General features: G+C 37.1%; 1 non-coding gene across 1 annotated transcript; it reads right to left on the bottom strand.

Annotated features, from left to right (window-relative positions):
* Positions 1-502: 502 nt before the first annotated feature.
* On the bottom strand, positions 503-575 carry TRNAV-UAC. The gene has a single exon. It is a non-coding gene; the product is annotated as a tRNA-Val (tRNA).
* Between the last annotated feature and the right edge of the window lie 11,559 nt (positions 576-12,134).

Raw genomic sequence — 12,134 nt, 5'->3', positions numbered from 1 at the left:
AAGGCACTATGGGATCAGCAAAGGCTTTAGTCAACATGCAGAAACCCTGGCATCAGGGGTGTAAGCCATCCATGGCAAAAAAAAAAAAATCTTATCTACCATCTCATTCCAGGCCAATACATACTGAATCCCCTTACACTTACACTAATTATTTTAGCAAATTGTGAAAGAAAGTATCTTGTCTTGGTACCTAGGCATCATTCTAGGTAAAGGAAATTATTGTTCAAGATTAGTGTCTTCCCTGCCTCTAACACATGCACAGCAAGTCCCATCATGTCTCTGTGCATGTCCCTCTGATTGCAGCACCTAAGGTTATTCAGTCCCACATGGTCATCCAGCAGGTCATAGGTTCATAGGTTCATATATTAGTACTAAGCTAACTGCCCTTGCGAGCCATTTTAAGCCTAGCCAATTATCCCTTGTGAGACTCAAAACCCTGCACCTTGTGTTTGTAAGGCAAATACCTTAATCATTAGGTCACCCTCCCAACTCCCCACACTAATGGTTCCACTGGGGAATGAACCCAGGACCTTCTGCGTGTAAAGCAGATGTGATAACCACTACACTACAGAACCTACTCACCTCACTCACACTCATAATCATATTTGTCTTGTTTAAGGGCCATTATGACATCATGGATCCTAGCACTAGAGAAACAGCTTTTGGTCACTGTGTTATTATCCATTCTGGTGAGTGTGGAGTCTGTATTCCTAACTATAGAGTGACTTCTAACTAAAACAGACTTTGTGGCTCTTATGGGCTTAGATCTGTTTTCCTTGTGACTCTTGGGTGAGCTGTGTGGATTTATAGTACATGCATGTGGAGGAGGAGGAGTAGCTGCTGCCTTGTGTGCTGGAGGTGGGATCTTTACATAGTACGACATAGGAGTCTTTAAAGCCTCTGCATAAGTTATGGGCAAAATGGCGCACTGTGACTAATGTGGTGTTGTGGCAGTATGATGCTTACTGATAGTCAGGTGATGAGAGAAGTTTGCCTCATTGTTTCTTAAATATTTACATCTCTCACAAGTTGTACTATCATCTGGTACATGAAGTGAACAGTTGGTAAACAGAAGGTAGTTGCTACTTTGCCTTAGAACACCTAATGTGATCAGACTGGCCACAGATGGGGTGAGAGCAAACTGCTGAGACATGTTGCTAGAGGGTGGAGGCTAAAGTTCGTCACAGTACTCAAGGGTTAGAGGGATACTATTACAGAAGTCTGACAATTTATACATGAAATATTTAGGGTGATACTTTTAAGTTATGTCAGATGGTAACTAATCTATCAGTACTTAATAAAAATAAATTAGAGTAAAGGTGATTCACCTATTGAAATGCTGGAAAAAGAAAAGAGTTCACTCCCAAGCCCAACAGCAATCTAAAAAAATCTGATTGACTATATTTCCCATCAAAGTCTTCCCCCTCTCCACCCAGGCAACTCAGTAAAGCTTTTCCAAAACATAGGTCTTCACTGTCCTATTTCACATCACATTACGTCAGACGCCTGGTCCCTGAGCATTATTTAAAAAGGCAACATCTGTCAGTGGGACTCCATCCCACCCTGCCTTGTTTTCAAGTAACATCCTTACATCCATCCAATTAAACCTCTATGGTTCCTCCTCTCTTGGACTAAGTGCTCTCTCAAGGCCTTATAGCACTTGTACCTCCAGATCAAACAGAAAAAGAGTTTTACTCAAGGATTTTTCTGGTGGCAAAAAAGGGAACTTTGAGACCTATCCTGTACCTTTCATTTCTACATGTTTTACATCAAAATCCTAAAATTCAAAAGGCTCTGTTACATATCTTTCTTCCTTTCAGTTTCCAAGTAACTCTAGCTTTAAATGATGCCTATCATCACATTCCCATTCTCAAATACTTCAGATGCTTTTTAAGATTTTCCATGTCTGGTTCACATGTTCTGTTTTCTTCTTTATTATTTAGGTTGTCTAAATCTCTTAAGAGTGTTCACAAAGTGTCTAGTGACTCAAATAGCCCATTGATGGCTATAGGACATTTCACATTTTTCCATATTTGACTGCCTTATCTTTGTTGACTCTTTTCTAAGTTGTCAGGGATCTCTTCTTTTCATCAAAAACCTATTTCTCAGTGTGGAATTTTAAGTGAACCTAGGAAAACTTCTCATTCTATCTCAAAAATGTTTCAAGGTTGTCTCCTTGATTCAACCATCATGACATCCTTCCTTCTTCAGGATAAAACAAACTTCTACAAGGAATAGTTTCTGATGTTTTCCAACTAGACTCTTTCAACAGCAAGAGACTATCTAAGGATTTTAGGATTCATGACTTCTACAGTTCTCATGATTCCTATAGCCAGGCTTCATATTAGAATGGCTCAGTGGTTCAGATTAATTTAGACCCCACACCTGCACTCTCTCTTTTCACATTTTGTTGCTAGGCTTTCTAAAAAGAGAGATGCTCTGCTAAGTAAATCTGCAGACCTTTAATCCAGATCTCCCTTTCTCCTCTCCAGCTCCTGCTCAGTGTGTAACCCTAGATGCATCCAATTTTGCATGGAGTGAAAAGTTCAGGGTTTGTGGTACCAGTTGGACATGCTGAAGCTTATAAATATCAATGAAATTATGGCATTAATAAATGCTGTCTCAAAACCTTGAACCATTTCTTGAGTCAGAACTTGTACTACTTATCACAGACAACACCACAGTCATGTGGTATATAAACAAAAAAGAAGCCATACAGGCTACTTACCTACCATTACAGAAAATAATTTTGGGGCAGACAAGCTGAGCAGGACTAGGTCAGATCCCCACAAAAAGAAAGTAAATACCAGGGCGTCCAAAAAAATCATCCACTTGTTGGAAACTCCTCAAGTAGTTCTGTTTGTTTCCATTCACAACAGACAGTTAAAGAAGTTCTGTTGAAGGGCTCCTTGCAAAATGTCCTGGAGAACAGATGCCTTCTCTTTCCCACTGATGGGAATGTTCCTCTATGCCTTTCCATCCATTCCTCTGATAGGCACAGTCCTTTTAAAGGTCCAAAAGGACTCTTCAAAAATAATGTTAATAACTCCCTTCCCACACAACAATGGTTCCCCCTCTTTTGAGATAAGTCCGTGGTCAGTTGCCACAAGCTTCTTTACAGGGTGGACTTACTCACACAAGATGGGTTCTCTGATGCACCCCATTTTTCAGCTTCTTCAGATCACAGCCTGAACTATAGAACTTTAATACCTTTTAGGCTCCCTTTTTTCTGAGGAATGCAGCAGCTATTTAAACAGGCTAAGAAACCTACTACTAGAAAATTATATATGGTTAAGTAGAAAAGGTTTTCTAGTTGGTGTTATAGTATGATCCAAGACCCTTTTAAGACGCAGACACCTTCAGTTCTACAATATTTGTACAAGTTATTATCTTCTGGTCTTTCTTACTCTCCCATTAAGAGTCATCTTTCAGTCATGTCTGCCTGTAGAGACCTGCTTTCATCTTTATCTCAAGTGAAAGTTTCTAAAATGGGTATTACATATTTGTCCACTTACAGGTGGCTCTTCCTTGGTATATTGACTTTGTATTGAAAAAAACATACACCGTTTTCTTTTCAGCCACCTCTTTTGGTTGGTATTAAGTTCTTATCATGGAAAACAGTGTTATTCACTTCTGTAAGAAGAATATCCAAGTTGCAGACTCTTAATGTGTCTCAGCCCCATCTCATCTTTCTTGTTTCGGAGAACCAACATTTCTTTATGCCAAAAGTGGTCTGAGTTCACTTTAAATCAATCTATTTATCTCTCTGTATTCTTTTCCAGAACCAGAAAATAAGGAAGAAAATAGTCTGCACACTCTGGATGTCCACAGACAACTCAGATACTAGAATTACAGGGTAAAGGATTTCAGCAATTCTGATCAATTGTTCATTTCTTATGAAGGTAAAAAAGGGACAATCAGTTTCAAAACAGATTATTTCTAAATGGATATCCTATGCCATTCAGTTTTGCTATTCATACCATGGTAAGGCACTTACACGGGAAAGTCAGGGCCCATTCTACAAGGGCTATGGCTAATTCTGGTACTTTTTTGGAAGGAGGCCCACTTAAGAAATATTCTAGAGGCAGTAACCTGGTCGTCTCCTTAGATTTTTAAGAAAACAGCACTCCAAAACCGACTCTTTCTCTAGGCCCATGCAGGGTTTGCTAGACTCTGATTCTTCACCCTACTTCTGTTCCTTCTAAACTTCGGTGTTCATCCCACATAGCTTAGAATACTGCAACAGTGATATAATAATCAAAGTATTAAGTTGTGTAAGTAAACTTACCATAGCAGTAGATATTTAAATAGATGATTATTGCAGTACAAACACCCTCCCTTCTTCCCCCTTCTGTTTTATGCCACAGAATGTAACCCTATCTTCCCTTCTTCTCAGTACGGTTATGATACGTTTATTTACACAACTGTACTATAAATGTTGTTTTGGCAGAGATGACGGTGAGAAAACATGCTAAGGATATTTTATGTTTGGGGAAAAAAGTAATGGATTCAACACATTAACAAACAAGAAGGTAATTTCAAGAAAGGAACATGGCTATAGAAACAAGACTTTAAATATGAATGTATTGAACCTTGTGTTTAGTCTGCTTTGATGTCAAAGCCAATAAAGGTAGAACAGAGTTTGATGTTGTTGTTTGGCCAGTGACAGAAGTATGTGCCTTCCTCTTATATTTCTGTGATCTGGGATTGTACAGTGTTTACAACCGGAAAAAGACAAACAGAACAGTAGGTAATATTCCAGCTAAGACAGAAGTACATCTGTGCCCAATGCATAGTGTGTGTGCTGGTGGCAGTGATGCATGTCTGTTTCTGTGGAAACAATTCGGTTCCTTTTCTGATTTGTCAATACATTTTTCAGTCTAGGCAAATGATAGTGTTGGATTTACTGAAGGTTATACCCAGTATTGGGCATTTGTGAAGGCTGATGTACTTTGCTAAGCCTGTAAGTAGTGTTAAACAGCATGTTTTTTGTCTTTTACCTGTTGAGAACTTAATTTACTAGTTTGAGCAGATCAGACTGTGGCTGTTGATGCTGTGGCCTATGTTGACTTTCTGGGACTACAATATTCTGTTTGTATAGCATAGTCTAAATATTAGAGGAGATTTAGTGCTTAATGAAAATTGTCATGTAAAATGTAATCATAGGTTCATAGGTGGGTACTAGGCTATCGGCCCGAGGGCCTACGTAAGCCTAGCCAACAAGGTTCCCTGGCTTACACCACCCAAGAAAGTTATTTTCCTGTGCCGCTGTTGAGCAGAGACACAGAAGTGATCCCCGGGGTGTATTTCCTATTTCCTATCCACTCATTAAGATTTTTCTTGAAGAGTGCTAATGAAGAACTTTGCTTGACATAGATGGGTAGCCTGTTCCAGAGCCTGGGAAGTCTCTGGGAAAGAAATCTATCCCTCCATCATTATCTCACTGATCCCAGTTCTCTAGAATGAGTAGTCACAGAATGGTTTACATTTCTTTGCTATACTGCAAAATTGTAGTATGTTAGAATGCTTTGTTCATTTTTGTGAGGTATCCCCCATACACATTTCTACGGCCACAAAGTACATATATTTAAGAAAGTCAACATGGAAGTTTGCAGGAGGACTTTCATTTTTGTAACATGCTTTTTTTTTCCTTAGTATGGGTTCAGCAGACATGTTTCAACTAGTTTAAATTGTTAAGTTTTCTGTTAGGAGTTTATGCATTATCTCATAGAGAAATCAAATATCAACATTTTGGTTGGAAATTAGCTGATAAAACTGATGAAAAAAGCAGACCAATATGTATGAAAGTCTGAGGCCAGGCAAACATGATAAAACAGCATAAAGGATTAGAATCAAAGTCTCCAACTCTGGCCATCTAGGGTCAGATTCAGGAGGCCTTGCACTCAGCTATAAGGGGTAGTTATGGCCCTAACCCAGTCCCTCCCCCCAAGATGGGTGAGCTTACACAGGCCATTCCCCCAACTCCTCCAATGCCTAAGGCACTGACAGAATATGGGCCATCTGAGACACAGGCAGGGCTCTGTCCTTCTGTGCCATGGAGCCACATAGGTAAGCTGGATTACTAGATGCTGTATACAGGGCAGGGAGGTACATAAATAGAGATGAGAGAGGGAGGGGTTAATTGGGTTGGTGAAGGGTACTAGGAGCAAAGTCTTCCAAAAGTGCAAGTACATTTGAGGTTATAGAAAGCTCTAGTAGTGAGGGACAATAAATATTTTTTACAGGATACAAAAAGAAAATTTAATTTTACATTTTCTTCCAGAATTCAGAATAATTAAATGTCACCATTTTTGGTGTAGACAATCAGCCTTTAGGGAGCTATGCCTGGAACCTTTTTTAAGTATCTGTTTGAGTTGTTTTTTCTTGTGAATTTGCAGACATGCAAAGGAGAAGACAGGGAGGTCTTCACCGGTATGAGATAAAGAGATTATGGGGAGGTTAATGAAGGATTTATGCAACTCCAAAGAGAACTAGCTACAGAAGACAGAGAATACAGCAATAGGTTCAGTTACTTCTGTAATTTAAAAATTAAGATGGGAGATGGCATTGTATTTCTATGAAAATTTAGGTTAATATTTTGTCAAAATAATGTATGATTATATAGAGAAAGCACAATTATTTGCTGCAAAGTTAGGTTATTTTTGAATGTTTTGTAACTTTAGTGATATTCCTGAATGTGCTATGCACTACATAGTCCACATGTTCAGCTCATCATTTGCACTGCAACCAAGCACTCATCCTCTTTGCTTAATCAGTACTGTTAATTCCTTGGTAAGCCATTTGTCTGAGCATGTGCTAAACCTGTAGTGTTTGAATGACAATATTATATAGTAAAGAGGAGGAAGGATGCATAAAACAATGATAAAAGAGTATTCATTCTCTTTAATAGGTATTTAAGGACCAGTCTATAAGTGCTAGCTGAAAGTGGGTAAGAGTAATTTGTAGTGAAGGCATTAAAGCTAATTAATGTCCCTCTTGCCTTTTGCACTTTGTTAGTGAGGGGGAAGGAAGTCAGTAATGGTGATGTAGGACTGTAGATAAGAGAGAGACTGCTCATCTTATAGGGTGGCAGCCAATGACAGCACATGGTCATATTTCTAATTGATCAGTAATGGTGATGTAGGACTGGAGATAGGACAGCGACTGCTTGTCTTACACAGTGGCAGCCAATTACAGCACACAATCACATGTCTAGGTTATCAATAATAGTGATGTAGGAATGGAGATAGGACAGAGACTGCTCCTCTTATATGGTGGCAGCCAATGACAGCACATGGTCAGATTTATAATTGATCAGTAATGGTGATGTAGGACTGGAGATAGGACAGAGACTGCTTATCTTACATGCTGGCAGCCAATGACAGCACATGGTCATGTTTCTAATTTATCAGTAATGGTGATGTACGAATGGAGATAGGACAGAGACTGCTCATCTTACAGGCAACTGGCCAGCAGGGATAAAGTGCGGTTATCTGAGATGATCCTTTGTCTTATACTTAATGAAGAAACTGAAATAGTTTGGAGACAAAATAGTGTCAACCTGTTCTAGCATGCCACCTACTTTTTAAATCATGAGGGATAATGATAGGCCTGAATGGCAGCAGTGGAACTACAAAAGCAGGTAAGCTTTGTGAGCATTGTTTGCAGGAGGAAAATAAAATATATTTTTTCCTGTTTGTTTTAGCACAGTTTTCACTTAATTCCTACTCAGTTTAAGTCTGTGTTAAAGGGGCCTTCAAAAGACAAGTACAACCCTTCAACATGTTATGTGTGTCTTGTTAACCAGTTTTAGCTATGCTGAACAGTGCCCAGTTCCAGAAGTAATCTGGGGAAAACAGCTCCCTACATCAAAAACAGTTTGACAAAAATAGTTACTATTACACATGACAAAAGTTCTGCTTTTACAGAGAGAGCCCACAGTTTTGAAAATATAAAATGATAGCAATTTCAATAAAAACATTCATAAATATAGGATCAATATTTTGAAACATCATTACTAAAACTAAGAATATAAACAAGTTCATAAAGATGATTTGGTTTTAAGTAGATCAGTGAATTATATATATGGTTCATATGTGTGTAGTAGGCTAACAACCACAAGGGCCTTTCTAAGCCTAGCCATGCATGCCAAATCTCTGACAAGTTCTGGTACCCTTGATAAGTGTATGCAGGTACTTGAGAGGTGAAATATTTACAAGCAGGGGCCTGGGAGAGGAACCATTTACAGACTGGCTGTGCCTGTTAGAAACACTGGTGCCAAACCAGGGAGGAATTTCCTGTTTCCCATCCAAGTTACACTTGAATTGGGGTAGGAAGGAACTCTCCTTCACATGGATGGAAAGCATGTTCCAGAGAAGGGATTATCTCTGGGATACATACTTGTCTCTCCAGTAGGCCCTATTTATATCATAGGCAAAATCTAAGTCTTTAGAATGGGTAATTCTGGTGCTGTTTATTTGTTTTTGGATATGCAGGAGGTCCATCAGAGTTGGCAAAATACACACCACAACAGCCAGTATTCCACCAGTAAAATTCTTTAATGTTCCAACGATCTGGTACCTCAGCAATTTGCCTTCAAGGATCACAATTTGCTTGATCAAGGCACAGTCATTATATACCATTTAAACAATCAATTAATCAATTTACAAAAATTAATTCAATGAAGAGAATAAATTCAAGTTAAAGTGACCTCTACATATAAAATGCCTTTGATCAAATAAATACATGGTAATATATCTTCTATATGTACATATTCATAATAAATTCAGCTGTATGTTTGTTAATAAATTTAACAATAAATAAATAAACACATGAATAAATAAATAAATAAGCAAATAAATAAATCAAATAAATATGATATCATATAATATAACATTCTAAATATTTTAAACAATTTAAATTTTAATGTTATATATCTTGAATATAAACATTTTTATTTTTTGGGTATTTTAAATATTATGTTTTATTTTTTATTTTATATACCTAATTCTTGATTCAAACCATGTGGTTTTAAAGTGTTAAATTTTAATATCATTCTGGTTTCCAATTCTAACAGTTTGACTATAAGATCATCTCCCCTTGAAATGAAAGGTTTTCCTAGTATACTAAATTTTAAACTATCAGCACAACCACCATGAGTGTCAATGAAATGTTTTGCAACTGGACTAGAAAAATTCAAATTTCTTATATCCTTTAGATGTTCCAAAATCCTAATTCTTACCATCCTTTTAGTTTGCCCTATGTACCAAATATCGGTACAAGAGCAACTCAATATATACACTACACTAGTTGATTTACAGTTGAAAAAATGCTTAGAAATATGACATCTATTATTAATAGATTCCACATTGATAACCCTATTACACACACTGCACGAACCACATGCAAAAGTGCCTACCCTGGCAGAAGTTGTCCTATCATAACACAATAAATTGTTATTTAATATTTCCTTTAGGTTTTTTCCCCTCTTAAAGGAAAAATTAACATTCTGTGGAAATAACTCACCTATAGTATCATCCTCACAAATTAAATACCAAAATTTTTTAACCAATGAAATCAGTTTCTTAGAGAAGGCAGTAAATTTAGTTACAAAAAATAATTTCTCAACATTATTTTTTACATTAACTAAATATTTAACATCACCCCCTACATTGGGTGTTGTCAAGGTCTGATTAATTATGCCATCCCGACATCTTAATGGATGGTCATAATCATACCCTCTTTCCAATAACCTCAAGAGCACTAAATGCAATTCCTTATCTACCTCTTCATTTATACTAGTATGATCCCGAATTCTTTTGAATTCCCCATGTGGTAAAGCTTTTAATAAATGTGGGGGATGCATGCTGGTAGCATATAAAAACATATTTACAGATGTTTGTTTTCTAAAAGGTCTAAATTGTATTTTATTTTATTTTTCAAATAAAGTCAAATCAAGAAAATTAATTTCACTTCTATTAGCCTCATAAGAAAACTGTAAATTATGTTCATTATTATTTAATATTTCAAAAAAATCCAAAAATTCAGACATATCCCCCTTACAGATGAAAATTAAATCATCTATAAAACGCTTATACAAGACTACACTTTTCTTAAAAAAATCAGTTGAATAAATAAATTTATTTTCAAAAGAATCCATGTAAATGATAGCATAAGATGGTGCATATGCTGCACCCATTGCAGTGCCTTTCACTTGTAAAAAATACTCAGTATTAAAAAGAAAATAACTATGGGTTAAGCAAAATTCCAATAGACTAATCTAGAAGCTAGTTCTAGGTCCCTCACCTAACATATTACATATGGACTCAAATCCCCATTTTATGTCAATGTTAGTATATAGGGACTTAACGTCAATAGTGACCCAATAGTAATCATAACTCCACGCTATATCCGAAATATTATTAATGAGTTCCTGTGTATTCAAAATGTGAGCAGTTACCCTATTCAAATAAGCCTTTAACTGGAAGTCCATCAGAGTTGGGTCTGACAATGTCTTGTATGCCATGCATAGGTCTCCCCCTCAACAGTCTGTAGGAGACAGAATACAGGGATAGGGTCTTGAGACGGTCTGCATAGGACATGTTACAACCTGGATTTTTTTAGTGAGGAACCTCTGTGGACATTCCAGTTGTTGGATATGACTGGTTAGATACATACCAAATAGGGCACTGTGCTCAATGATAGGTCTGATGAATACTGAATACAGTAGAACAATACTTCTATGGACCTCAATGCCAAACTTTTGTTTATAAGTTGCACAACATAGAATGATTTATTCAGTACTGTAGACACGTGATTGTCAAATGCTATATTGCTATCTATGTGTGTCCCCAAGTCCCTGACTACTGAGTCAGCTCTTAGGGTGTGTTGTCAATATGATAGTTTCCAGGGGGGTAAATGACTTACCAGAGGATACTACTATGCATTTCTTGGCATTTAGTTTTAGTCCATGGTTCTTGCACCAGTTGTTTGTCTGTGTCAGCCCTTCCTGCAGAACATTTATGTCAGTAAGCGATTCAATGACAGCTCCTAATTTGCAATCATCTGCAAATTTAGTCAGCCAGAGGCCATTGATGTTGGCTTTGACTTCAAAAAAGTTAATTCCAAAAAGGAATGGTGCCAGGAATGATCTCTGATGGACTCCATTTGTGACTGGCCTCTTTGTAGAGGTGGACTCCTCGATTCTACCTTCCTAAGTCTTGTCTGTGAGCCAGCTGGCTATCCACTGGGTGACTTAAATGTTTGTACTTAATCTCTTAAGTCTGTTAACAATGTCCAAGTGGTGGATTGTGTCAAATGCCTTGGTCAGTCGAAGGTAGGCAATGTGAACCATTTTGCCCTCCTCCATTGCTTTGGTGACCTTCTCAAAGAAGTCCATCAGGTTGAGTAGGCATGATCTGCTCTTGATAAAACCAAATTTCACTGGGTCCATTGTCTGGAGGTTTCCTAAGAAATATGTTATAATGCACTTAATAATAATATATGTGGATGAAATGTGGATATGGATTGAATAGGGAACAATATCATGATGGTTAACACTCTCATATTCCACTATTTCAAACCTTGGTCTTCTGGCTTCATACCTCAGAATAGTTGGCATCACTTAGTAATGGAAAAAAAAGATTCTGGTTGTCTTCCTTGAGCTATATTTCAAGTATCATTATATCTCTACTGTACTCTGTCATCAGATTTGTACTTGGCTGAATGCATTAATTACATACAAATATATATATATATATATGAATTAATGATGCCTGACTTAAAATTAATATATGTATTAGTACAAGCTATACTACAAAAAAGAGGATCTTAAGTTTCATGGTGATCTAAAGTCAAATTCTATATCGCCTCATATTAGAAGCAGGGTTAATATATCAGAGCTACTCATCCCTTAACACTGGATAAGATAGTCAAAACTTGCCTCACATGAACCTCTAACTTATGAGATAAAAGACCTAATACCACCAATCTAGCTTGATACAGAAGATCTTTCAGCCTAGAAGGTCTCTTAAATTTCCTCTGTATTCCTTCCAAAATGAATAAATACCATTTGGTAAAGACACAAAATGTCATATCATATGCATTAATAGATCCAACATATGAAATAAACATGT

The sequence above is a fragment of the Protopterus annectens genome, chromosome 6.part0 (assembly GCF_019279795.1).
Source record: "Protopterus annectens isolate FY-2018-M chromosome 6.part0, PAN1.0, whole genome shotgun sequence".
Lineage (NCBI taxonomy): Eukaryota > Metazoa > Chordata > Ceratodontiformes > Protopteridae > Protopterus > Protopterus annectens.
Note: the sequence above shows the minus strand (reverse complement) of the source record. Positions and strands in the feature narration are given on the sequence as shown.